This window comes from Corvus kubaryi, unplaced genomic scaffold, assembly GCF_017639235.1.
Source record: "Corvus kubaryi isolate FWS band 111438036 unplaced genomic scaffold, C.kubaryi_AGA036_p1.0 69, whole genome shotgun sequence".
In the NCBI taxonomy this organism is placed as follows: domain Eukaryota; kingdom Metazoa; phylum Chordata; class Aves; order Passeriformes; family Corvidae; genus Corvus; species Corvus kubaryi.
Window position 1 is genome coordinate 2,138,770 of NW_024582057.1, and position 26,041 is coordinate 2,164,810.

Here is a 26,041-nt window from a genome sequence, read left to right on the forward strand (position 1 = left end):
TGGCATGTTACATGGTAGTGTAACAAACTGAAAAAACACAGCTCTCTTTGAACCTCACTTTCTTCCTTCACACAGAGTTTTTCAATTTCACAGTGCACAACTGATGCTGGAGGAGGGGAAGGCAGAGGGGAGAAGAGAAGTGATGATTTTGGCAGCGACACCGTTATGATTTGCTAAAATAGCAGTTGGCAAATCTGGTTTCTCAAATATCTCATGTTTTGTTAATTACTGACAGCTTTGTTTTTAACTGAACGTGAAACAATGTGGAGAAATGGGCAAGCCTGGCCCCTGACTCACCACTGCCTGGCTACGCTCGGCAGGTGGGAGCAAGCTGTCTCCAAGAAGGGGCTCGAGCAGTAATTAGTGCCCCAGTTCATGAGGTTCAGCAGATAGACACAAGCAGACAGTTCCTGGAACCCAGCTATGAGATGCCCAAAAGGAACTCTTTCCTCCCTATGCTCACTGGGCCAGTAAGAGATTAGAAATCATGCCAAAAAGGAACATGAAGCAGGCTGGAGAGGTACCCCCTTCCCCAGACACAGTTTGATCTGGGTAACAGTGAGGCACAGGATGCCTTGGGGGAACTGTTGGCCTTGGTTCTGTCCCATGTGGAAAACTGGGAGGGATCTAGCTGCTCTAGACCACCAGTGGCTGGAAGCATCCCTTCAGGAGCCAGGGGTTTACCTGGAAATGCATCTTCAGGGGTAGGTGGAGCCCAGTCACTTTATCCATGTTTGCTTCAGACCAGGGACCACATCCCATGAAAAGCAGCAAAGTGTGAGACTTCAGGATGTCAGAATTAAGTGTGGGCAAAGTGGACCAGAGTAGACACTCCTCTTGCAGTTCATCTGTCAACATGTCCTGGCCACCTGGAAGTTCATGTGGCGCATATCTCCACATACTTTCATCTCCACTAAATCTGAGTGATGCTCAGTCTTCATGGGTCGACCAACACAGGGCAGGCACAGAGCATGGACTCACTGGGCAAGCTTGAGAGATGCACTGCGGACTGGGAACTCTCAGGCAGAAATCTGGGAGCTTTGTAGGAGCAGGAGCTTGTTCTGCAGGTAGTGCCCTCCCTGCTCTTCTCCAAGTGAGCATGATGGACTCTGGTACCAGGACACAGGGAAATTCAAAGACATAGAAAACAGGAAAATTCAAATCTAATGAAAGACAGATTATTTCTTCTGCCCGCATGCATGTAATTTACCTCTTCTCTGCTCCAGGAAATCTCAGGGGCCAAGAACATAGCAGATTTTTTTTTCAAGGACCTGATACTTAATGATATAACAAAAATATCCAGCCAGTATAATAAATTTGACAAAAGCAGAAGAAACACTTCACGGTTTATACCCATTTCGAGTGAGTGGAGACCAGGACTAAAATATTACTGGGAACAAGGGTTCCTAAGGATGCTTGTGTGGTGACAAGATGCTGGAGTAGCAAGACTGCAGGCCATGTAAAGCTATTCATGCATAACTGCGCTCCTAATGATCCTGTGGTAATTTAATTTTTGACCTATGTTTATTGTACTGGGTAAATATCAAATCTGCTTTTTGCTTCTTTATTAGCACAGCTCATCAGGCTCTGTGTGTGTGTGTGTGTGTGTGTGTGTTTGTACATGCACAACACATAGACATAATTACACATAAGTCCTTTGGTGTCACTTTTCCCAGAGCAGAGTGACACTTTACATACGAAATGAATTTTTATAGAAATAATGCTACAGAGATAATTTTTTCCGACCATTTTTTCCTCTTTACTAATACATAGGAGAAATGGAAACAGTGAGTCAGAATATATCTGTAATCACATGGCATGAAGAGAAATTCAATTTCCAAAATGCTGAGCTTTTTGTCTCTGTGCAGAAGGAAGTCTGTAAACTTGAGCTGTACAACGCACATCACAGATCTGGCATTCATGACTGATAAACTGTTTTGAGAAGCAGCAGCATCTCAGCCCTGACTAGACAAAGATATTTTGCAACAGTCCTCTCACTGAAGTTAGCTGGAGCTAAGGAAGTGTTCTGGGAAATCAAGCTTGTACAGTGAAAGCAGAGTGCTGGGAATACAGGCTGCTAACTTTGGCTCTTCCACGAACTCATTGCTTGACCTTCAGCACAACAGAAGAAGGACAGGAGTCCAAGAGTGACCTGGGACTGCTTTTCCATCATTGAGCTGTCCCTCTTTAACTAACACTTGTTCTTCTTGCTATGCATCAGGATCTCATTTCCTCAGCCAAAAATAAAAAGGCAGGGGGGAAAAAATGTCCTATAAAGGGATCCTGAATTATGAAGCCCAAGCCCCAGACCCAGAAAACCTCACTGACAGGTTTCTCCCTTTTTATACAATGGAGAGGAGGAAGTATTAGTCAGTGAACTAAGATTTCACTGATAAAGCATCAGATAATATTTCAGTCTGACTTCTTATCCTGCACAATGCCTCGTGCCCCCCTGATGCTGTCTAGAGAGGAAAGGCAGCCCTTCTGCCCCACAGGTGGGAAAGCCTCCTTGTCCCACCACCCAGTGCTCCTCCGGGATGCTGCCACAGCTGTCCCTGGCTCCTCCACAGCATCGCAGGCAGAGGTGCCTGCCACGCTTCCCTCTGGCAGGTCATTGACTTGGCCTCTAAACAATGAAAGTTTATGCAAAGAATGGAGGGAAGAAAAAAAAAAGAAAAAAAAGGATGAAGAAAAAGCAAAGAAAGAACTATGTGATGGCTGGGATTGAGGCAAAGAAAAAAATTACAGGAGTGCAAAGTACAAAGGGGGTTAAAAAAAGGAAAGAGAGAAAAAGAGATGGGAGACTTGAATAGCATTGAACATTTGAATTTCTTTTGTTTGAGAAGGTTTTTTTTTTTTTTAAGGGTGCTTGGAAATGTAAAGGGCTTTCTTTTTTTCATACAGGTGTTCTCTATACATTTTTCCAATTAGAAGAATCTCCTTTATATATTTAGCACTATTTAGAGGGTACTGGGAAGATAAGGCTGCTGAGGAATGCTGCAGGCTAAAGCTAGGTTTTCCAAACTGGCTTTTGTTGCACCAATGTGAATCACTTAATAATTCATATTTCAGAATACATTAATGCAAATGATAATTTTAGCTTGCTATTGAATTTTTAAATATGCACTACAAGCAATTTATGTTTCTGTTCATTTTGCCAGGTAAAACTGTTTAGACGTTTTTAACATATGCTTGGTTTCATTCATCATATATCATTCCATTGTTTTAATTTGGGGTAATTAAAAATTAGGAACATCACAAATAATACATGGAGCCCTGTGTTCACAGAAAAATAACATGGAACCGATGCTCAATCTTACAATTTGAATGAAAGACATTTTTCAGTGATGCTGCAGTAACAAAATAGCAGTGTTTCTGAAGATAATCTATATCTAAATAATAATTACTGTGATTAATTGATATCTCTTTTTCTTGAAATCATTAGTGGGTTTTTTTCTGGAATTTTTTTGTTTAGACTTACAGGGAATATTTGGTGTAGGAAGGACAAACATGTTGTTCCTCTCCTACTGAGCTGGCTAGATAATTAGAAGACTCAAAATCAGAGGTTATTGAAGATTCACTTTCTCTTTTTTTGTTTCTGGAAACTAATTGTCAGCTTTGACCCCACATTTCAGAGACACAGTGGGAGCTGAAGTGGCACACAAGCTGTGTGACCCAGAGTGGCCAAGCTGGGCTTTTCCCAGGGAAAGGTAAGCAGCTCTGGGATTCTTGCATTGCCCCTCATCCCTCCAAGGTCCCCAGGGAAGCCAGTCCTGGCTGCCCAAGTGACCGTGGCCCAGCAAGGTGACACTTGGTAGGGGTACATTTAAAGCAGTGGCTGGGGACAGGGGATGCAGAATCCTGCAGCATCTTTTTCTTTCATAAACAGTGCATGTGCCCTCTGTGACTTGTTCCAGAGAAATAAAATGTCCATAGAGAGGGCCAAGGAGGGAGGAGGACATCCTGAGGCCCAGCTGTGCCTTCTCTCTTCCTCAGGTTTCTGACTGTGGCTCTCCAGCTCCAGCATGTCTGGGAGGATGTGAACTTGGCTCTTGCCATGTTCAAGGGGTCAAGTAAGTTCTCTCCCATTCAACCATGCCTGTAACAAAGGACAAGAAAGAGACTTCTGAAGCCCCTCTACACCTCTGGGGAAGATGCACCACCACCTCACCTTCCCACTTTATCCTGCTGGGCAAAGGAAACAAAAATTGATGCCCTCCATCCCTTTGCAGGACAGCAAACCCATCTTTTACCACCAGTAGTCCCAGACTGCATTCCACAAACACTTACTTGCCCCTGGCTTTCCTCTGGCCACCATGAGTGCTCAGCTATGATAACGTGGTAGCATTTCCTAGATACGAGATCTACAGCCAGATACAACCCACCTAACTGTGGGACATATCCCAGAGCTCCCATATGCAAATCTCATTCTGTACTTAATCAAATATCATCCATCCGGGGAGAGGAGGAAAAGAAAGAAATGGAGGTGCTATTAGAAAAGAAATGGTAATGAGAAGAAAAGAGATATCAAGGAATGAAAACAATTTGTTATAAATTAATATTACAACCTGGGGATATAAATATGTCTGGTTATTGGAACGCACATTCTCCTCCTTAAACCATTGCTTGAAGCATTAAACTTCCCACGACATGCTGTATTGGTCAATGTATCTCTGTAAGAAGGTGCTTTGTATCTCAGAGGTAGCATAAGAGCCATTAGATGTGGGTGTTGCTATGGTAACTGCTCTTTTTTTTAATTGAATAGCATAGTAAGTAGTCTTGTAAAACCCACCAACCCGTAACTTGCTGGTGCCCTGAGGCAGCATTAATGGAAGCACCTTTTCTTTGTCTTATTTCCTTCCTAGAGAGACGCAGGTACCTCGGCATAAGCCGCATCCTTACAAGGTAATAACTGTGCCAGGAGAATATGTTCTGATGCCTTTTATTAAGGGGATGGTAAACAGAAGGTCAGGTAAGATACACCAGCTTTATTCCTAGTTACTTTATACATCATGAGGTATGGTAAAGGGAGAAGACTCTCCCTTTCTTTTCCAGCTGAGATGGAAAAGCCAAAATCTTTTCCTAATGTGTCATCATTCACTTCTTTCACACAGTGCACACCCCCACCCCCACCGCAAGGCATGGTGCTGTATTGCAGCCAGTCAGTGAACCATCCAGAGGAAGCCTTCCAGTACACCAGCCATTTGGATGAGAGGACTTTTGTTTGGTGTAAGATTTACTGGTTTCCTCTTTCTGTTGACATGTGTCAAGTGGACATGTCAGGTGTGACTCTTTCTGAATCTCTGAGACCTTCTGCTTTTATAGTACTTTTCAGAAGATCAGTGATCTATTTGACTGCTGAGCTGGGTCACCTGCCTGGATTTTGGATCCTCCCTAGTTCTTGCCTCTATTCATGTTTTAAGTCAGTAGCAGAGTATTTTTCTAAGCTCATGAATACCAGTCCTTCTCCAAGCAGGGAAACTCTCTCTCTGGTTGAACACTTATTCAATTTGGTAAAACATACCAATTTTTCAGCTTCAGCTCCAGAATTCCCCTTACCACTGCTGATAAGCTTGCTTTATTACAGTTCTGCTGCGGGATTCTCTGCATGGGGCTGTATCTCCAGTTTCATTGTCCTTGTCATGTGAAGTGTGCTCATACACCCTCGCCCTTTCCCTGCCACCCTCTTGGCCTCGGCACAGTTTTGACATTGCAGATGGTTTGCAGGCAGATCCTGCCCCTGGCTGGCCAGAAAAACTCCCACAAGAACCTGGGATTGCTGTCATTTCTCTCTTTCTTCTCTGTGTTTTTATGTTTATAATTCCCCATGACCAATCATCCCTATGCTATTCTGTGCGAGCCCACTGAAAGGAGCACTTCATCGTGATGAAAAGGAGATCATCGTCTTTAATGCCAAAAGAATAACTAACCTTAAGGCTTCTTTTGTTTGGGATTTTCATTTATATGTTATCTGGGGCAAAGTCCACAGCTGAGATTTTTGGTAATCCCCATTCAGGTGCTGCCAAACAAGGGTGGCACTGACAAAGATATTTGAGATAAGCAATTTTTTTTTTACCTTAAACGTTTCCCAGTCATCTAAAAGTTCTGCTTTGCTTTGATTGTTGCATGGTTTTAGTTTTGGCAGGGCTCAAACTGATCAGATCCAGAACCATGGGTTATTGTACCTAAGTCTTCCAAGAAGCTCTCAAAGCACCTGACATATGCCCACAGGATTGAGTTGCTTTCTTTTAAAGTGCTGTTGAGGGAGTGGCACTCTCCCACCTCCAGGCTGTATCCCAGGTGGGGCACAGCAACCCCCCAACTTTGCTAGTTTTCCGAGCAAAGTTGCTCCACTGTGGGAAAAACAATGCAGGATTTATTGGGTTAGACTTTGTTCCAAGGCTATGTAGTTTTTCAATGACATTTTGATGTCAAATAAAAAAAAGATAGCCAGAAAAGCTGCCAAATACAAATCTCAGCTTCAGACAGCTGTAAACTTTGGGTACATTAGAGATAGGAGCTGAGCAGTATTGTCAGAGCCTGTGATGTATTTATTAACCAAAAGTGAGAAAATTTATCCCGCTTCGGAGAACTGAAGTGAACTTTGGGTGTCACGTAAGCCTGGTGTTGCTCTGCCATTTGGGAAGTTAATTTCCCCCTAGAAGGAAGTTACGGCCTTTAATCAAAGGCTTGTGAAAAGTGACTCATTTTGCTAGGTTGGCAAAGGTTTCTAATTTGTTTTGATATTTTTGGTTCTATCCAGAGAATGTCTCTTATTGGAAAAGACAGATTAAAGAAATAGATAAAAAAAGAGGGGGAAATGCTTGATGTGCACTTGAGGTGCCCAGATTTGTTGAAATATGAGCTTGGAAAGTCTGAGTGATCTTCACATTCAGATCACAATTTCACTGTAAAAGAAAGGTCACTTTTGCTTGTATTCTGGGGCAGCTTTTTCTCTTTTGTCCCCTTGGTAAGATCTCTCCTTTTGTATTATTATGGATGTACCTTGGTTTTGAACTTTTCCTTTTTACTGTTTTTTTTCTCTTTTTTCTTCTTTTTCTTCTTTATGGACAAAGGACTGATATTTCATCTTTTAAAAGATTTACAAGAAAAAGATATAATATATGCACCACTGTGGAAAAGCATGTCTCTGTTCATACCTTTGCATTTTACAGGAAAATATGTCATTCCTTTCAGATCCATGAATTAAGATGCACTATTTTTTGCTGAAGGCTATTTTAAATTAGGCTAATAAATTGCTGCTCTCTGCCTTGCGTGATAATGCATTACATTATCTACTGATGTACATGTATTGTTTGACTCTAATGGTGTGGAAATTAAATGTTAGACATGGGCCAGATGTTCCTATAGATGAATATGAAGTATGACTCTGTCGTAGCTGAGTCTCAATGGGACAGAAGGTAAACGGTGAGGTTTTTTGAACAACAGCAACAAAAATCTTTAAGTGGGTCACTTGCATCCACACCCAAGATCCAGCCCTAACACCGAGCTGTTGAGCAGCATTATCAACCTGAGCTCTGCTATTATTCCTCAGCCAGAGTCCGTGCCTTTCTTACTTCAAATGCCTCAATGCTTATACAGCCACAAAGAACGGCTCATAGAGATGGCAAATGCTTGCTGTCCTTGTCAGATTGACAGACACAGCTCAGGGTGCATCCCTGACTCCTGCCTTAGCTACATTTTGAAGCTTTCCCTCTGCCCTTCCCCCTCTCCTTGTGTATTTTCATACAGTGGCTGAGGGGGCAAACAGATGTATGTTACAGTGAATATTAATGAAGGTCCCCCACTGGCATCTCCTCTTGGAAAAGGCAGGGGGAGAACAGTTTACAGTCTCACTCGCAGGGCTAAATTACCCAGTGACTCATAATCTAAGTACCAGCAGAATGCTGCTGAACATGGGTATTTAGGATATTTGATAATGATGGACAGAGGCGTTTTCAAAATTGGTAATAAAGCAGCTTTGCTTTGGGAATGCTCTGACTCACTACAGCTCACTAGCACCTACAAAAATAATAATCCTAACCATGAGATTAACCAAATGTTTGTGTTTGTGTGTGAGGTGGGAAGGAAGAATGGAAGGAAGGACAATTTTTTGCATTATCAGTAGAGGTCTGTAAGCAAACCAGAAGGACTCTTGGGAGCACTGAATTGGTAATGAATGGATTCCTTATCACTAAAAAAGAGAGATGAAATTTCTCCTTTTTTGACAGCCCTGATTGCAGGACTGGCCCCACTTGACCACTGCTCTCAGTGTGACTCTGTACTGAGGACTTCTTAACACTGCCCCAGCACACAGATGGCCCCAGACTGGCACAAGAGCGAGGGTGGCGAACTGTAGGATGTGTGGGAATGAACAGCGGCATGCAGGAGCAGGAAACAGCTTTACAGCCAAGGAAAGGGGTTGTATAACTGCTCCTGGAAAAAGATGCCACAAGGTAGACTGAAGTGAGATGAAGGAGAGCTGGCCATGGCCACAGCACCACATTGTTGCTGAATGGGCAGTGGTCCTCAACTATGTCTCATGAGGGGATGAAATGGTCAGTCATTTCCAAGGCAGAGGGTACATCTGGCTTGAGAATTCTGAGCTGCTACTGTGTCCTACCCCAGTCTGCTGTCAGGCTAATATTTCTGCAAAGATTTTGGGTATAAGCTTGGTTTTTTGTGCCCGAGCTCACCACAGGCCAGGGATTGTAAAGAGCTACGTTATTTTCCCTGCTGAATGTGGCAGTCACCCCCAAGAGCATCAGACCCTGACAGCGAGCTCCTTGCCACCCACATCCATGTCCACCACAGTTCTGTGGGATGGTGGAGGGAAGATGAGCACAGGGTGTATCCCACTGCAGTCCACAGACATCAGTACCCATGTCCTGGCTGTCAGAACCATGAACAAGCCCGAGTCCCCATCAGGGGTGATGCCACAGCACTGATTCCAGGTGAAAGGCAGCATCAGGTCTTCAGTATGTCATTTGTAGAAAGCTAGGATCATTCCCCATCAAGCTGGAGTATTTCTTGGGCCTCTTAAGTGGCAGGCACTGTCAGATATACTGGAGAATGTTTTCATCACAGCTAACAGAGGGCTATCCAGATTGCTCGTAACTGTTTTTAGCACAGTAAACATGCAAACCAAGTGCCTGGGGAAAGAAAAAAAAAAAGAAAGAAAAAGCCTGTCCTTGCAGTAGCTGATCATTTTTAATTAAATCTCAATGTATCAATCTAGTTACTGTGTGAGAGGGAGAGAACCAGCCTTGAATGGTTTAGGACGTGGGTGATCTGAGATGCTCGTGAGCCTGTGCAGAAGCCCAGTGTGGCCAAGGCACTCCTGCTGCCAGCAGGAGGACAAGGCACAGGGCTGGAATGGTCCTGCCAGCCTGGCCTCCACCAGGCAGCTCACGGGTCGAGAGAGTCTGTCAGAGCCTGGAGTAGGTTTCTTCAGGAGATGATGTGGTTCCCTGCCTCACTGAGCCTCCATGGAAAGCAGGGTTTGTGGCCTTTGGGTGTCCTGGATGGTACCATGAGAAGCATGAGCACTTCTTCCCAAGCTGCTGCAATGCCAGCTTCCTCCTCAGTTGGATGGAGCTGAGCATGGCCCAGGAAAGCTGGCTGCCATGGCAGGTCAGAACCATTTGGGATGGGACAGAGCTTGGGGTGCTCTTGCTGGGCACACTGTACCCTGGGCATCTGCAGTGCCTCTCCTCAGTGGATGGGGGTAGAGTGGGTGGGGAGTGAGTTACCTTTTGGCTTCTGGGCTCAAGGATCAATCCCTTCCAATGAAACTGGTCCACAGTACTTTAAAATGTGAAGGTAGAGAGGGTTCATCCGATGAAATGTGATGTTTACTGCCTTCACATCTTTTCTCTCTCACAGTTAGCTGTGTTCATGAATGAAGAATGAAAAAATGCAAAGACAGTTGCCAGTTTTGATACCAGTTTTGGGTCTGAGAGGAGGCGGGAGGGGGAGGGAATGGCATGTGTTCATCTGCATTTCAAGAACAATGAGCCTCAAACCTGAAATTATTTCCTATTTAAAAATAGTGATTAGCTAGAGCCAATTTACCTTACCATATAGTGTCCAGCATCTGAGCATCTGAGCTGTGGCCCTCTTTGAGCAAGATGATCTCTGGAGGTCCTTGCCAACCTCTGCCTTTCTGTGATTCTGTGATCTCAGAGATGTTATAAACTGAAGCCTCTGATGCCCTGTTGCAACAGGGAACTGAGGCACAGAGTAATGTACCTAGGTATACAGTGGTCTGGTTGTGTGCTGAAAACCACTAACAGGACAACTTAATGTGCAGCCCTGCTCCCTTAAACAAGCAGCCAGAGATGATCATATGGCCTTTGGATGGCACTTGTGGCTCAAAATAAGGGTAGAGGCAGCCCTATCTGATCTATGAGAGTGCCTGTAGTGGCCTTGATTTCCTATTGAGGTACCACAGACCAAGAGAATAAGTTTCTTGAGCATCTCATAATGCTTCTCTTGTTTTTCACATGGAATGTACCTTATGTGTTAATTCATTTTCTTGCAACTTACATTTCAAAGGTCTATAGCTCCTTAATACACCTTAAGAAGCCATCAGGTTTTCCATGTTCATACAGTAAGCAGGTATTTTGGCAACAGCACCTTCCATTTACTGCAGTGGAAAAAACGTCATCAATTCTTAATTCAGTGGAAACTACTAAATTTAAAATCCTTAGATTTCCTGGATCCAGGGAAATGCAGGGCTTGATTCTGCATCTATCAATTGAATGGGAATATTCATCTATGGAACCAAGACTTGCCCCTGATTAAAGGAGCTTCAGACTAAATACAAACAGTATTTAGTGTTGGGGGGGGAGGAAGAGGGAGGAACCAGCCACATAAATATTATCTTTTTCTTATAAAGGTGAGCTGTTGTCATTCTGTAAACCTCATTTTGCTATAGGTCTCTATGTGCAACTTTCCCCGAGGGAGATGGGTGGGTTTTTTCTACATATTTGCCTCACAATTCTACATCCTTGCTGGTTGCATAAATTAAAGTGATATGATCACTGTGTTTGTTTTCATGATTTCTTACAGCTCAAAGGAACTCCCATGGCAGTCAGGCAGTAATACAAAATTAATGTCAGGCATTTTCTACCTCTTCACCAGAGGGTGCCAAATGATCCTGCACATGAAGTTCTCTCCTGTCTGTGACAGGTTTGTGATGGGCTTGCCTTCTTCTGAATGGCACATCGTCCTCTTTGTAGGATTTTCTCCATGTCTGTGCTTTCATGGTCTCTGCAGAAGCTTCCATGAAAATTCTTAAATGAGAGCTTGTCCTTCCTTCCTTCCTTTCTATGATAAGGACCTGTGGCCAAGCAAAATTGAGCCAAGATCTCCCAACTCACAGTTGCCACAGTAAGCAATATCCAATCAGAACTGCTACTGTACAAGGCTGAGCACATTTCAGCTGGTGGTCTGACCGACTGACCACTGCTCACATAAGCCAGTCAGCCCTCCCATTCCTAAACAGCTTCAGGTGGAACCATTACTTAATTACAAATGCCTTGACCAGTCCCATCAACGTGGGAAGCCAAGACCACAAAGACTTTATAAGAAAAGTCAGTGTGACTCCAAATGAAAAACCTACTCTGCCTTTTCCCTTTGCTCTCTAATTTCCACTGCAGATGCATGGCCTGGTGAGTCATGGCACATGCACAGCACATTTGTATATGAAATAACTTGCTTCTTCTGCTCTTCCCCCTGCTACAGCTGTTTCCTCACCCCCACACCTCACTCTTCTTCCTAGATCTTGTTCACCAAAAACTTTCTAACAGCAAAAGAAAGAAAAAAGGAAAGAATTTTCCAAAGGCCATCAAGCTGTTACAACAGTTCAAGGGTTTAGCATGGATTTGACTTTCAGCTTCAGCCCAGGACTGTGAGCACGAGCTCTGACTGATGATGTGAGCAATCTCTCTGCCACGCTAAGCTAATCACAGCAAGCCAGCTTGAAGTGTCAGTGTATGATGGACAAATGCTGAATGGCAAAACAGATGGGAAGTAATAAGTCTTTATTTTACGTTGTGAACCTACCAAGTATAGTTTGCTAGTGGTGAAACCTCTGCAAATACATCCCTGTAGATAGTCTGAATATGGCCTCAGTTCAGAGCTGCTAAGTGAAATGCTGAACAATGGATTCCTCTTTTCAAACACATTTTTGTTAAAAAAGAAAGTTGAGGTGAAACCGTTCAAGTGTACAAAGTGCTTCAGATTGGACTCTTGGCCCTAGGTGTTGGAATTCTGTCCCATTGAAAGTGACTTTGACAAAATGCTTCCAATCACCCTCCTCATGCACCACAGGGAGTGCAGCCATGCCTACACAAATAAATAATTGTTGCATCTGAAGGGGAAAGTTCAGTGAGCTGGCATAGGAGATGCTACCAGAGAGAGCTTTGCTTGTTCTATAAAGCATGAGGGCACACTTTTGGCCAAGGAAATAAACAGAATTTGCCTGCAATTTTATCCTCCTACAGTGCTAAAATATTTCTTTCCTGTACTTGTTAGTCTCTATATTTTTTTCTAAACTCCATGCTTCTTCTGCCTGCTGTTCTCTTCTCCCTTCTCCAGTGGTTCTCTTTTCTTCCAGCTTTTCTTCTTCACTACTGCCTCCTCTCATTTCTTTTCCTCTTGTGCAATATCCCATCACATACCATCAATGTTTTATCCTTCCTCTACTTTACAGACTCCAGTTAGTACTTGTGAACTCCCCTGGCAGTTGTCCTGCAGCAGTGTTTCCATACCAGCCCTTCCTTCACCCTTTGCCCCAAGACAATTATGGACATTTGTTTATTTGTATAAGGTACAGGCACATACTTTTTTAAAGATCCTTTCCCACAGCTACATCAAGTTCCTAATGCCATTTCATCATCTAAAATGCTTCATTCTTCACAGCTGAAGTGAGAGCCTGCTGCCTGCTTACAGTGACTGATAAAATGGTAACCACAAGAAGTCTAAAATAAAAAATTAATCTGTGTGGGCTGTTCATGACCCTGAAAGAAACATCCATCCATGCAATAATCCTTGTCTTCGGTCTACCACTGATCTAGCCATAAAGAAATTGACAGATTTTTGTTACCTAACAGCACCCTTTTCTGGGAGATATATAAGGAAACTTAAATAACAGGCCTCTCTGGGAAGCATATGGTACAGCAGCAGAAAATTGTGACTCTAGCAGTGGGACTCTGCCATGGTAACCTCACTCAACATGGGGAATACTGTGTCTTCTCCTAGTTGGTCTGTGTTTTCAACCTCTTTAGAGAGATAATAATTTGCTCAGGAATTGTTTCAGTGGACAAATCCTACTCACTGGAAAAAGAGGTCACTTTCCCAGGGCAGGACTGGACTTCATTATGCCTTACTGAGGCGCTGCTGAGGCTCCACTCTTCCAGGAGTGTGGATGGTTCTCTAGTTCATCCCAGGCTCAGAGAAAACCTGTGTTCACTTTTTTTTTTTTTTTTTTTGGTCAGATCCTGTTGCATAAACACAAACTTGGACACTTGGCTGGTTTTGCTCATACAGCAGCAGCCAGCAGCTTCTCCTGCACCCTCTGACATCTTGAGTATTGACGCTTCCATTCTTATGATGAGGAGAACTGGCAGCAGGAAGCTCAAGGCAGGCAGAGATGAGAAGAAAGAGGAATTCCTGCCAGAGACTGCAGGAATGTTGAATTGTCTCTTTGGGTCTATGTCTGCTCACTGCGCACATGTCAATCTGTGGAGAAGAGCTTGCAAATCAACCCCATCTCAGGTGCTTTGAGCCAGCTCTTACATTTCAGAAAAAGCCACTCTTGGATAAGCAATGTAAGATGATGAACCAAGCCACACACATAGGAGTGCCAGGCAAACTCTTCAGTATGGAATGTTGTGGGTCACAGGAGACAGATGTATGTAAACATTAGTGGACACACAGGTCCCAGTTTCCCTCTGTGCTTTAGAGAACGCACAAGTCCCAGTTTCTGCCCTGAATATCTTCCCATTGCAATACTCTGCTCTTATGTTCTCAGAACTTTGCCAGGTTGTTTAAATATTTAATTGTTAAATCATTAAACTGAATATTTTTCTTTCCCTGTTGTCCAGCCAAAGCTAAGGATTTGGGAGAAATTCAATCAAAATATTTCAGTTTTTTGTGGTTTTTATGAAGTTGAGATTGAAATCAAGGAAAATTATTTGTTTGGGAAAAGCATACAGCCTTCATTAAGATGCTCTAACACTGTGCTGCTTGAAACTGAGTATCTGCTTTCAGGATGTTACTGTGCATATGCTTGTTTGCCATTTTAGTGGACATTTTTCTCAAATGTATCAAGTTGTATATATATATATATATATATACACATATATAAAATGAAAATCACCATATGTCTGTGTCTGGAGAAGACTTTTTGAAGCTTAGCAGTTGAAGTATCTGAAGAATTCCACCTTCAGACCCTTCCAATGAGGACACTTCATCCTCTCATGCCTAGACACCAAATTATACGGTCTTGCTATCAGTGACTTGGTATGTTCCAGACAGCAATACAACCTAGTCCTTCCTTATACTGGCTGAAGGATAGTGTGCTAGTGTCAATGGAGCACAAAGCAAGGGAATTTTCTTTTTCAGTTCCAATTTCTAGAACTGTTCATGCCCAGAGAAAAAGGCATGAATGGGATGACGTAGAGTTTTGGGCAAAGGTTGAGCAAGGGAGATAATATTAACCTTGATTTCAATATTTTCTCATTTTTAACCTGTTTTATTCTGGCATCTTTGTATTCTTTCCTTGTAATGCAATTATATGCATTGAAAATATCCTTATTATTTACAGGCAAGCATAATAGTAAAATATATGCATCATTTTCTTTGCACTGTAGCTGCATAAAAGGTTTATGAAATTGTCTGTGACAGTTACTTGACAGGAAAAACCAGAGATATTACTATAGTAACATTCAAAGGTGATTGCAACAAAAATAAAATAATTCAAACTAGGGCAATATTTGCTCACCTAATGTGAGTCATTTGGATTGTGAATTCATGACAATGGTGAAGAAGGAAAAAGTCATCAAGGAAGAGTGACAATTTGCCCTCACTCCATACTGCAGAATCCAAAGGCTCTCACTGTCAACCAAGGAAAAAACAATAACACAAAAGTGGAACATATATTCCTGTTTAGCAGACTTAAATTATGCACTAAAAGTGGGCCGAGTTCGCTTTCACATATGCTTTGGATTGCCTCTTGATTTCCGTGCAAGTGCCTGTTTATAGCAGGGATGTATCTGTGCGGAGAGGGACTCAGTGCCCCTTGGATCAGGCTGTGAATATGAAAGACACGACAGAGATCTTCATCAGAGATCAGAAATATGCAGAAAGAATCTGAAAGCAGATTTTGCCCTGCACAAGAGCATGGCATCAAATGTGGGCATTCCTGTTCTGCTCCCAGCAAAGTATACATAATAAAAATAAATGTAAAGCCTCAGTACTCCTGTAGACCTCTGAGCTCTTAAATAGATAAAACCGAGGTGCCAAATTCTGCTCTTCCTGTGCAGCTCCATTGATGTGCCAGGGATGCAGAGTCTGACAGTAGGAGATTAGCACAGTGCAGGTGGGATGCAGAACACCACAAAAGGACAAGGTTATGATTTCTCCATACAGAAAGACTGAGGAGGGGCTCCTGCTCCGAGTGATTTCACTTTAGATGACAGGTGAAGAAAAAAAATTAATAGAAGACTGTGCATATCTCTCTAATGTGCTGTAGCAGTCTGGCTTGATACAATGGCAGCTGTGAGTTTTGGGAGATGCTCCTCGGAACTGTGAAGGCATAGGGAAAATGCAGCCATAACAGACACAGAGCTCCCTATCTCTCTGCCCCTAACATTTACTCAAGAATGGGCAAAACACACTTCAGATGCCATTAACACACTGAAATAAATTGTATCTTAGAATAGGTGCCTTGCCTCATAAAACAAGGAATGGCGCTCATATGGAGTGATTTGCCCAGCTGCCATTCTCAGCCTACCTGAGAGTCTGAATCCAGGAGAGGCAATTCCACAGGCTGCGAGCTGCCTTGGTGGAGGGGAATGCCATGCATCCAAGGGTGTGGGGTGGGGAGGTGGAGGAGTAGGACAGGACAGAGGCAAGGGAAAGAATTTAGCTTTATTTGCTAAAAACCCTCTCCTTTAAGAAAAAATATTTTTAAATCACCTTGACAGCCAGGGTAGCCAGCTCTGAAGTAGGGAAGTTCAAAGAAATTGTGCTTCTATTGCCTAAATTTTAATTAGTCTGTGGGTAAATGGGAGCTTTGAAATTGTCTACACAGCAATTTCCATGTGCCCTGTTAACTTGAAGAGACCCAAGACTCCAGCAATATTCAAAGCTGCCCTCTGCAGATGTGTAAACGATTCCACAAAGTGAAAATGTGGGGATTTAGGTCTCAGCTTGAAAGATCTTTTTAAGGATGTGCATACTAATTCCAAAAAGAGACCTTCCACGGAGACCTACAGGTGTCTGAAGAACAGTGCAAAGTCAGGTTCCCAGAAGTGCCAAGACCTGCAGTACAGACCACTGTGTCGTAGCTTAGGCTGAGAAGCTCTGAGCAATAAATTTGTGTAAGTAACAAAATCCTCCAGATTGTAGAAAAATCAGATGGTGTTCATTTTCATGATAATTCGTGCTTTGGTTGAGCTACTTTTGACTTTCAGTGAGAGATGAATTTGACCTGCTCTCTCTTTCTCATCTGCTGGGCTGCAGCTGTGCCCTCTAGCACTGTATATATATTCCAAGCTCATCTAGATGTCGAAACAAAAGCACAAATTAGATGACAATCTTCCATTCTTTCTGTGTGCTGCCAATACCTGTTTGTCACTATAATGGTATTAATCATCTTTTATTTATAGCAGAACATTGGAAGCTTCAATTTTTCCCTTTTGATTTATTTGTAGGACAACAGGTGCACAACTTAAGCAGGTGTATGGATGTGTGCATATGTTGTGAGTTTGCTGATAGCCACAAAACATCTTTAGTAAATTATTACTTGTATCAAAGCTGCCATTATTTTCATTTCATGCCTAAACTTAATTCCACAGCTGTTAGCTCCCACACTTCATTAGCTGTTTTGTGTCACAACTGCAGTAATGCAGCTCAGGGGTGCAAGACCTCTTCTCTTGCCCTCCAAAAACCCACACAAATAAAACATCTCTAAACCATACACTGCTTCCAGTTTCTTCTGAAACTTGGGAGAGGCACTGAAAATGCATCAACAGTTTCCATTGGCAACTGCTGCAGAATAGCATGTTACTGGTTCAACAGCTGACATGAAATGCCTTTCCATATGTAAAGCTCTGCCTTAAACACACAAGGGACACGAAGAAAAAAATTTCGTACTTTCTGTTTCTTTTGTCTAACAGTAAATGGGTAGTGTTGAAGTGCTGGATGCTTAAAAAAATGCAGTTATAATTTTGGATCCAAGCTGTGAGAACACTCATTGGAGACAACTGTTCTCCCATGGGCTAGCCTTGAATAAACAATCACAGCTCTGTGTGATATTAGTTCTTAACCAGATTCTAGCATTGAGCTCTTGCCTCGCCATGGTTACTTGTCTTTTAAACCAATGTTTCTTTTCCTTCTTTTTTGCCAAGATTCTTGTTTGCTTGGCAGTGGCTTGTTCTCATTTGAACTTTTGCCCTATTTTAATCTCCACCAAATTTTTACTCTAAAAGAACCTTTCACTGATATCTCTTTGTTGCCCTGAATTTCTTTTCTGTGTGTGAGAACTTACTCAGGGACATGGCTTACAGGAAAAAGCCCAAGTGACTGTCTTCTTCTGAGTATCCAGCAGCTGGCAGACATCTGTGAGATGAGAAAACAAAGCCACAACAGCGCAAGACAGTAGCCACTCCCAAAATAAAATTAAATAGGAAATAAGGAGGCACACAAACTACCAGGTCATTCACTTGGAGATTTATTTGTGCTTGTCAGCTCCTGAGCTTGCCTCACTCCAATTCATCTGAGGATAACACCGTTAAAACCCATGTAAGAGCATCACTCTGACACACAGGGTTCCAATGCAGAATCCCTCACTTGTCCTGTGCCTCTGGAGCTGGCAGAGCACCAGGGTCCCATGGATCATATTAAAGCCCTAAGGAAGGAGAATATACCTCTGGTTGCTTTGAGGCAATTCTCCAGGCATCCCAGAAGAAAGAAACCAACAGCTTCTATAAAAAAAAGCTAAAATTCCTCCTTTACAACAAAAATATGTTATCTTGAAATATCTTGACTATTTTTTTTGTCGTCTTTTGTGGAGATTCTTAAATGAGAAAATCAATGGGAACTTGCTGAAGGCTGTCTCCAAAAATTTCTAGTCACATAGTTGATTAACATTATTTCCACTGCTGAAAAAGAACAAACCGCAGCTTTGTCTTACTTGCTCATTCAGCTTCTTATTCCTCGGAAAATGTCACTGTGTGGTTGCCTAAAGGAAAGGCAAATACCTGTGTATAATATACCTGCGCTTATGGTGATACACACATACAAATGTACAAAACCACAACAAAAGTATTTCATACTAATAGTTGGTTTCGGTAAAATCAGTTTTCCTACCAGAAACATAACTTCCAATTTTCTAGTGTTAATAAAAGCACTGTTATTACAATTTATTAATCTCTAATCTCTTGGCTATATCATTTGGGCTGAATTTTTAGTGTAAAGTAAAACACAGTTTAAGCCTCTAGGACAACATACCCCTTTGGTGTGCTGCATGTAAAATGAACCAGAGTAACATCCTGCTGGTATGTGCATCAGATATTCTGACAGACAAACCAGGGGCCAAGGATTCAGTCATCTATATTCACAGATTAATAAGGAGTTGTGTTCACAGATGTACATATACCTAAGACCAACTTTTCACCATTTAAAATTTTCTAACTGACATTTAAATCTAGGAAAACCAGCAAGTTGCATCTTTCTTTTAAAACATAATCTTTCCAATACTGTATATGCTAGAAGATTTTAAATTAAATCAATTAAAACTCTATCCTTGTTTGCTTTTATTTATTAACTTTTAGAGGGAAATTTTCTTCATAGTAGCAAAATCAATACTCTGAGATAAAATTTCTAACAAGAATTTCCTTTCTCATAAAATTTTATTGGCAATTTAATTTTTCATCTCTGTTGAAACAATAAAATGTAAAGAACAATGCTCCTTTTTTTTCCAGTAAAAGGTCTTTATTTACTTTAGAAGCCAAGCAGGAGGTACATTTTCAGCTGAGTTCAATCAATTTCTACATCTTTGATATCTCTTCATTTGCACAGAATCCTGGCTGACAGGAAAATCACTAGCTAATTGACTACAGCATGCTTTATATGCGAGCGTTGGTTACAGTCTGCTTCTCAACCCCCTTGTATCTGAGCTCGGAGTGGGCAAAAGTGCCCCTCCGAACACAGCACTCTACTGTCACAGCACAGGACCCGGCTGTCACCTTGGGAAATCTACCCCTTAATGCCTAATACACAAATTCCTAGTTGGATCTAGCTGAATTACTGTGCTTTCCTGTTGCACAAGTACAGCAGTGAATCATTGCACTACTTTGGGCAGCAAGGGGAAATTAAAGGGCCCAGTGTGTCACTCAGTCCAAGATGGGAACACAGACATGAGAAAGACAGGGTCCTTTCCAGTCCTTTGCTATAAGAGAGCAGGAGACAGAGAAGGAAGGCTGTTCAAAGCCTTGCATAGGTAGTAATGCCCTGCTTCATTCTAGGCTCTCCCATCTAATGATTCCAAAACTGTTCGTATAGTTTGAGTCACTGGAAGATGCCAAGGTGGACACAAATATTATGCCAACGTCATGGCAGGGAATTGGGGATGCAGCCAAATTAAGTAACTTCAGTCCAAGGCTCACACTGAGATCCACACCTAGTACAGCTCCTGCTGCGTTTCTCATGCTAGAGCTGGTCTTTCTGGTGAATGGAAGCCTCCTTGCATAGAAGAAACACCAGAACAAAACAGTGCCTTGCAGAAATGTGGATGGGAGCACACACACAGCCACACTCTGCCACCGACTGCGTGGCTCCCATCAGGTAGCAATCAGCACAGACTGTGTGCCACAATATGTAGGCTCAATAATCCTTAACTGCTGGCAAGCCCCCTCATCCAGCATCTCACACTGTTCTGGTTTTCAGTCAGACTCACACAGCCAGCACTGCCCAGCCTTTGGCAAGGGGGCTTCTCCCCGCACAATGCTGACTTGTGTCCCAGTGCAGAGTGTCACTTTCCCACATGGAGCAGTCCCTTGATCTGTGAGTAGTGCCTATGGCTTCTTCGGGGCCGCTTGCAAAGGACAGTGCAGCTGAGCAGACCCTTTGTAAATGTGTGGCCATGACACATTCATCAATAACAATGACTCCCGTAATCATTTACAATGTCTTTGGGCCTCCGTGTGTAAAAAATGCTGCTATGCCAAGCCAATGGAAGAAAAAAATGTACCGTGGTTGTGGCTTTAAAACTGGCACTGTGAAGCATTATTTGTATCGAGGGATGAAATAACAAGTTGGAAGGGTGAGAAAACTTGAAAGGAAATAGACTTAGGGAAACAGAAGCTGGAAGTAATCAATAAATCATAGAATAAAGTAAAGAGAAAGAACCTTTAAAGTGCCCAGCTTAAATGTCAAGAGTATTAGAACAAAAGAGCTCAAAGCAGGAGAATGTGTGACAGGAAAATATGCTGAAACTCTGACAGAAAGTATGTTCATTCCTGAGCATGGAAAACGTACAGGCAACGAAGGGCGGCAGAGAAAAACAAAGAAATTAGGCAATTGTATAAGCTCCTCTTGTTTGTATAGTCTGAACACACAGGATCAGTATTATTGTTTCTAGAAGATTCTGGGGAGTAAAACTGGGTAAAAAAACCCAAACATCTCAGCAGTGGAGAAGATCAGTTTTAAATTTTATAATATGCTGGGAGTGTGTTATCATCTATGCATGAAGGTATGCCGTCAATATTGCAGAGTAATACGATCTTGCTTACGTTGTACTGCACCAAAAGACAAACAGAGCCAAGGTGGAATTGGTCTTATATTTATATGTAGACAAATTCATACAGCTAAAATTTAGGATTTTTTCTAATGACACTCTTTCAGCGATGCCTTTAATCATACACAGCTCCAGTCACACACAGGTCTAGGCATATGTGTTTGCCCTACTGGAATCAATGTATATATCCATATACTTAAGTTAAGCTGGTACTCAAAATATTTTTCCAAGCTGGAGCCCAAGTGCTGATGGATTACCTAGTTAGCTATAAATTTCAAGATTGCTTCTGGTTTTGGCTACTGGCTCAAAAACAGATACCTATTCTGTTTGAAGCAAGCTTACAATAACTGTTATTCATGTAATATAACAGAATCTTCTGGCGCCACACACATGGACAATGTGAAACAAAATTTTCTGTTCAAATGGGGTTTGCAGTCAACTGAGCAAAGGTTGCTTATTCTCTCCTTAGCTGAAACCTGTACTGAAAGAAACTACCCCACTTTGCTGTACCTTGAAGAGCAAAATTTGGGAAGATCTCATAGAGGCTGCTGGGACACGTTTGTCCCAGTGAAAGGCAGACAGACAAACTTCTGGCCCTGTGCTTTGGGTGATGGGCTTCCTCAAGCATGGCAGATTTTAGGGCTTGTGTAGCTATTGTGCCACAGAGCTGGGCCACAGCCATTCTTAAGAGCCCTGGTGGCACTGGCTACTGCACAGGGCTTTTGTTTGGGCCAAGGGCCAAATAGCTACCCTTTGCAATATGTGTGTAGTCAGGACATAGCTGCAGTAAAAAGTCATTAAAAACCACACATATTTCTTGTTGTGGGACTAAAGCGTCACCTTTAAACCCTGTGGACCACTCCGGCAGTGGCAGGGGAGAAAAAGTACATTGAATTGGTTGTGAAATACTGTCAGTTTAAATCAAGTAGTGGTATTTGATAGGGAAACAGAGAAGCTTAGTCCATTTTAAAGAGTCTTCATTAAACTATCTTGCCCTTCTGCTGTGTGCACATAAATGACGGTACTGATGTGCAACAGTAATGTCAGCAGGTAAATTGAGTGTTAATGCTTGTGTTAATGTTTCTGAGCATGCCCTCTATAAAAAGGAGACGTTTCCAAAAACCTGATGGGTCTGACGTGAGCAGAGTGCTGAGTCAGGGAAAAAAACCAACTTACTGCAAGTGCTCATTTGACAGCAAAGGATTTTGTGGTATGCCTCAATGAGACATTTAAAATTTCACTCATAATTTTATGAAATGTCTCTCATTTAAGTTGTCAAAGCCTGACAGGCTTGTTAACAGCATCAAGGGGTGAATGGTCCTTCATCTTCTTGCTCTTGCTCAACTGAATGATCAATGAACAAACTAAAGCTGACAGCTGCTGCAAAGATATCAAGAATTAAAGGAGATGCAGAAGATGCTTCTACTCCATCCTGTCTAATTCAGCCTAAAGAATGATATTCTGTTCAAGAAAATGTTGGAAAAGCAAGAACAGCAGTAGCTTAAATCCTGTCCTTAAGTCCAGATTTTCTGCCCACTCCAGCAAGGCCCACTTGACTGGAACAAGGCAGGGCAGCTCATGAGACTAGGGTTCATTAGTTATTTTCTGTTTCCAGGGGTCTTCTTCCACCAGGAACCCAGGAGCTGAGAACCCACTAAAGGAATAAACATGAAAGGCAGAGCGTCCCCAGGATTTACACAATATCTTGACAAATTTGACTCTAGGAACATCAAAACAAGTATTTTTCTTAAGTAATTTTCCTCCATTAAAATGCCAGTATTTTTTGGGTGACGTTAGCTCTCACTTTAACTTAATGTCTTCAGTCCATGTCTAAGTTTCCCCAAATTTTCCTGTAAAAAAATTAGTGATGCACATGAAATACAGTGGTTTTTCACTGCATATCAGTACTTGCTGGAAGCCAATTTTGACTTTCAAGATGTACTTGAAACCTCATTCTAAGAATTAATGAGGGAACCAAGCATGTTACACAAATAAATGGTCAGTCAGATTGGCTAAGTTTTGAACATTAAGTCAAGATTACAATAAACCAGGTGAATGACATGCAAAGCAAGAGTGACTCCAATCTCAGGATGTGTAATACACTGGGGGGACACACAAAGGGACATGGGGAAACTCCACATGGCCTGCTCAGGGACATTTTGGGATCAGGAATTCAGACACCATTAAATAAATGGTCCCTTAGAAGTTATTCCACTCTCTCCTATCAAGCCAGCAAGGTCTACACTGCAGTTATTGCATGCTTGGCCAAACTGATAAACTTCAATAATGAGGTGACAGGCTTGACATATTACGGGAGAACAATGGATGTGATTTCTCTCAACTTTGGCAGGACCTTCTGCATTGTGTCCCATAACACCACTTGCATAACATTCAACAAACTGATGAATTACATAGTAAATAAATGGACAGTGGACTGTCAATTTACAGGTGGACTGTAAACTGGCAGAACTACCGGGCTCAAAGGCTTGTTATGTGGCTGGGGTGTCCAGCTGGAGGCCAGTCACTTTTTTACTGTGTAGGTAATTGAACAGTTGAATAAACTGCCCAGAAAGGATGTGGAGTTTCCATCTTTGGAGGCATTGAAAGCCTCACTGGACACAGCCCAGAGGACTGAGTTCTAGTTTACACAGCTTTGAGAAGGGGAGTTGGAGTAGATTATCTCCAGAGGTCCTTTCCCACCTCAGCCCTTCTGTGACAGCCCTGTCTTTGTCTATATCTTGCAGGTATTGGCATACTGAATGTTTGCTGCTTTTATTCTAGGAATGGCACCATCAGTCAGTGTTTTTTACAGAAAGCTTATCAGTTTATTGTAATCTCCTTGACATACAAGCTGAATTTATAACTGTATTGCCATCCTTATTTTTCCCATTTCTTACTTCAACTTTGCAGAGTGCTCTCTAATGAATAAAGTCTATAGAGTATCTCACACAATGAGAAAAGGCAAGAACCGATTACCCTTTATTGAGAAAGAGTCATTTTTAAAGCTGCATTTGTTACCTAGTTCTGTTAAGTCAGCACAAAGCCTTTCTTACTTTCTTACTTTGTTGAAGAGTAGTTTGTCTGCAGTGTGTGTGCCACAGTGTCCTTTGTAAGCATGCAATACATAAGGTCTGGTATTCCCAGGGTTAGCAACTCAGCAGGGTGCCACTGTCCCAAGAGAAACTCAGACATGGAAAGACACTTTTCAGGAGCTGCCTTTTCCTCCTATTTTGTAACGCCGTGCATCTATCACCAATGGTGGATATTCCTTTTGTGCCTCTGTCTGCTCCTCCTGTATATATAATGCCAAAGAGTAACTTCCTACTCTCCACTGTGCTGTTTTACTACAGGCAGATGCTATTTCTAAGTGCAGTGGTATGTCTCAAATCAAAGATGTATCTGTTTCCCTTATAGTTTTAGGACTTGGGACAATCCACAGGCTGGACTCTTAATGCCTCAGTCCTGATTCAGGTATTCTTCTGAGCCAGTATCTTTTTCCATGTCTCCCAGGGCAGATGCAACATTGCCACTATTGTGACACCTCATGTCAATTCTGAAAAACTTGCGTGGCTGCTACAAAGAGATCTCAGCTACCCACCAGAAAAATATCTCACTGAACTTCAGATAGAAGCAAAATTGACATGTATGCTTGGGCATAAGAGGGTAGCACAGACAGCAGGGGAGAGAGAAATGCTCATGAAAGACTTCAGAATGAAAGGAATTCATTCTTGCTGATGAGAAGGCCTTGAGGAGCTCAAAATTATTGCATTGTTGTAACAATGAGAAAAAAAATCACCCATTACTACAAAAGCATCACAGGACCATTCAAGCACTCTGAAAGCTTTTCTGAAAACATGCCTTCTGGTAAGTTTTTGAGCTACAGAAATTTTTTTTTTAATTTTACATATCAATTTTCCCCACTGCGTCACCTGTTATTTAAGGTCATTCTACACATACATATATAAATGTAAGTATAAATATGTGTCTGTGTGCATGTGTGTATGCAAGAATATAACCATATGAGCATATGGTTTATTTATTTGCATCCTCTGTGTGTGTACAACTACTATAGCAGAATTCTTCTATATGCAGAAATGTTTTGCAATCCATTAATTTTTGCCTTCTTCCCGCACTTGTTATGCCAGAACCAATTAACTTACAGGGACTATTTCTAGTGCAGTGGTCCTCAACTGAGGTGGCAGCGAGCTCAAAAATAATTTTAGGCCAATATTTAGGCAGAGTTGTGCGCTAAAACAAACACGGGGGTGTGTATTTGTGCATGAGACTCATCCTGCCCTGCACCGCTGCCCAGCTGCTAAGTGAACAGTCCCCAACCCTTATCCCAGAGTGAAGCAGGATGTTGGGAAGCATAGAGACAGGATGCTCTTCAGCATCCTATGAGATGCATCTAACAACAATTAACCTGTGCTGTTTGCCAGTGCCTGATGCTGATTATAAACACCTATGTTGGGAACTGGCAATGTGGCTACATAGGAAAAGTTGGAGCTAAGCCCCTCGTGGCAGGGATGCCCCATCTGTTCCCAAGAACCACCCTGCTCCGTCCAAGGCTTCAGGGTGGCACAGGGCTGAAACTCTCCTCGGAACATCACTGGTGGGCAGGGAATCAAACAGGTCGTGGAGTCCTCTTCAACCCACCCAGTGCATGTGCTGAAGTTAGTCACTACCAGTAGCTGCTATATTTATAGAGGGATGTTGTAAGTTTGACGTAAGACATGATTTGTTTTTTCTGTACAGCAGGGCAAAGGTGCCTTTCTCCTCCCTTTCTTCAGTTTTTGGATAAACCCTTACTTGTTTTCACAGGAACATTAGCTCAAATCTGCTGCTACTGTGCACAGCCGATAAAACTATTGCTTGGAAAGACCATATGTCACATGGAACTACTCAAGAGGCATAAAGCCCCGTTTTTTGCCGATTCTTTAAAGATACGATTTTATTCTCAGTTAAAATGGAAAAGAGCATTATGTTTAAAGATAAATCCATTTACTGTGCAAC

At 42.2% G+C, this 26,041-nt stretch overlaps 2 long non-coding RNA genes across 3 annotated transcripts in view; one reads left to right on the forward strand and one right to left on the reverse strand.

Annotated features, from left to right (window-relative positions):
* Positions 1-19,196, forward strand: part of LOC121674627 — a 34,110-nt gene extending 14,914 nt beyond the window's left edge. For both annotated transcript variants that reach the window (XR_006019731.1, XR_006019730.1), the window contains 3 exons: positions 3,636-3,710; positions 3,997-4,073; positions 4,866-19,196. This is a non-coding gene — a long non-coding RNA (uncharacterized LOC121674627). The remainder of the gene's footprint in view (positions 1-3,635; positions 3,711-3,996; positions 4,074-4,865) is intronic.
* The window catches only part of LOC121674628, a 112,543-nt gene continuing 88,219 nt past the window's right edge, over positions 1,718-26,041 (reverse strand). The window contains exon 3 of the long non-coding RNA XR_006019732.1: positions 1,718-4,099. This is a non-coding gene — a long non-coding RNA (uncharacterized LOC121674628). The remainder of the gene's footprint in view (positions 4,100-26,041) is intronic.